The following is a 3,093-nucleotide window of genomic DNA, read 5'->3' as shown; positions in this document are numbered from 1 at the left end:
ACAATATAACATTTAAAAAATATATTGGAAAAACTGTAATGTACTCATTTTTTCCCACTGTTTTCTCTTGGCTAATGAAGAATGTATTTGTTTGAGTTTGATGTCCTCCCTGTCCACTCGCTCCCTCGCCTGTCTCAGGACACTTCACAAATAAACCATGCCTGTTAACAACAAAAACACATGCTCACTTTCTCCAGAATAATATTAAAACAAAAGAAAATGGAAACACTTATGAAAAAGACAGGTTTGCAATCTTAACATTAGAAAATATGACACAGCAGGACATGCATACAAAATACTGAAGTGCTAAAGTTTGGTGAAAACATTTGTAGACATCTCCTGCATGACTGCACTACAGAAGCACAACAAAGGAAAAGACCATTGCCTTATATAGTGGCTGTCGTATTGTTTGTGGGCTTTATGTTAAAAAAAAAAAACCTGGCTTTAAACACTTTCACTAGGTATTTGAGTAAATGAAAACACAATACTTGCATTTCAATGTGAAGTCCTCCACAGAACTCTCACCTGCCTCTGAATATAAACACCTTCGTCATATGCGCGCAAGTGATTCTGGGATATGGAAGGGTGCGAAGTGTCCATTAGATGTACACTTAATTTTCATGGGAAATGAAGGGCGCATTTGAAGTCGCTTTCGAAACTCGTCAGTCTTCGTCGCGCCGCGGTGACGCATTCGCACTTCAAATGCGGTCTTCGAAGTGCGCATTTTGACTTTGGGACAGCTTACGTTGTGACGCCATGACACAATCGCACTTCAAATCCGCACTTAGGAGTCCACACATTTCAGTTTGGGACACCCCACTGCGCACTTCAAATACGCATTCGCACTTCAAATGCGCACTTCGGAGTCCGTGCACTTAACTTTGGGACACAGCTATAGTGTACAGGTATTCCATTCACTCTCTGATCAATAATTACAATAAACTCTTGTATCACTAAACAGTCTCTGTGTGTGTTTGTGAGTATGTGTGCGTATTAAAGACCATGTTGAACGTGCGGTCTTTCCGTGACCGTCACAGTTAGATCATCAGTGCCATACTGTACTAGCTCACTCACCAGAAGCAGAATTAATGGCATGCTTGTTGTTTACTGCCACAACTATTGTTCACTGCCATTTGAGGCTTGTTATTTTAGTACATGCCACTTGTGAGGACAGGTTATGTAATTTGTTTTGAGATGTCCACACTATGTTGAGGTCACCTTGATAAATATATACACATATATAACTAAGTTATTTTAATTACCAAGCTTGATTAGATTTCATGTGAAGCAGTATAGGATTAATGCATAAACACTGACCATTGCACATCAAAGCATTACTAAATTTATATGACATTCTTCGTCACTTTGTGGAGAAATGCATGACTGAATTTTGTATACACATGCAGCTGTGACTGCCAAGTGTGTTTCTTCTGATAAACTAGTTCCTGCTACGGTAAATCTGATATGACCAGTTTATGTACAGAGACATTCAGATACAATATAGTAAAAGAAAAATCATGTGAACCTGTGTTTAATACAAGTTTTTATTAAACTTAGACTTGCACTTTTATACTGAGCCCCACACATGGCATGCAGGAAAAAAAAAAATTTAAACAAAAAAAAAAAAAAAAAAAAAAAAAAAAAAAAATAGTTGGCTAAATCTAGTGCACGATAAACTATATTGTTCCCTCGATTTGCTAAAGTGTGCACACGACACTTAAATTTTTCACTTTGTTATATTGCAGCCATTTGCTAAAATCATTTAAGTTCATTTTTTCCTCATTAATGTACACACAGCACCATGGGGTACACCATTGACAGAAAAACAGAATTGTTGACATTTTTGCAGATTTATTAAAAAGAAAAACGGAAATATCACATGGTCCTAAGTATTCACCCTTTGCTCAGTATTTAGTAGAAGCCCCCTTTTGATCTAATACAGCCATGAGTCTTTTTGGGAAAGATGCAACAAGTTTTTCACACCTGGATTTGGGGATTCTCTGCCATTCCTCCTTGCAGAGCCTCTCCAGTTCTGTCAGGTTGGATGGTAAAAATTGGTGGACAGCCATTTTCAGGTCTCTCCAGAGATGCTCAATTGGGTTTAAGTCAGGGCCCTGGCTGGGCCATTCAAGAACAGTCACGGAGTTGTTGTGAAGCCACTCCTACATTATTTTAGCTGTGTGCTTAGGGTCATTGTCTTGTTGGAAGGTGAACCTTCGGCCCAGTCTGAGGTCCTGAGCACTCTGGAGAAGGTTTTCATTCAGGATATCCCTGTACTTGGCCGCATTCATCTTTCCTTCGATTGCAACCAGTCATCCTGTCCCTGCAGCTGAAAAATACCCCCACAGCATGATGCTGCCACCACCATGCTCCACTGTTGGGACTGTATTGGACAGGTGATGAGCAGTGCCTGGTTTTCTCCCCACATACTGTTTAGAATTAAGGCCAAAAAGTTCTATCTTGGTCTCATCAGACCAGAGAATCTTATTTCTCACCATCTTGGAGTCCTTCAGGTGTTTTTTCGTGTCTTGCACTGAGGAGAGGCTTCCGTCGGGCCACTCTGCCATAAAGCCCCGACAGGTGGAGAGCTGCAGTGATGGTTGACTTTCTACAACTTTCTCCCATCTCCCAACTGCATCTCTGGAACTCAGCCAAAGTGATCTTTGGGTTCTTCTTTACCTCTCTCACCGAGGCTCTTCTCCCCCGATAGCTCAGTTTGGCCGGACGGCCAGCTCTAGGAAGGGTTCTGGTTGTCCCAAACGTCTTCCATTTAAGGATTATGGAGGCCACTGTGCTCTTAGGAACCTTAAGTGCAGCAGAAATTTATTTGTAATCTTGGCCAGATCTGTGCCTTTCCACAAATCTGTCTCTGAGCTCTTCAGGCAGTTCCTTTGACCTCATGATTCTCATTTGCTCTGACATGCACTGTGAGCTGTAAGGTCTTAATTAGACAGGTTTGTGGCTTTCCTAATCAAGTCCAATCAATATAATCAAATACAGCTGGACTCAAATGAAGGTGTAGAACCATCTCAAGGATGATCAGAAGAAATGGACAGCACCCGAGTTAAATATATGAGTGTCACAGCAAAGGGT

The sequence above is a fragment of the Cyprinus carpio genome, chromosome A9 (genome assembly GCF_018340385.1).
Source record: "Cyprinus carpio isolate SPL01 chromosome A9, ASM1834038v1, whole genome shotgun sequence".
Lineage (NCBI taxonomy): Eukaryota > Metazoa > Chordata > Actinopteri > Cypriniformes > Cyprinidae > Cyprinus > Cyprinus carpio.
Note: the sequence above shows the minus strand (reverse complement) of the source record.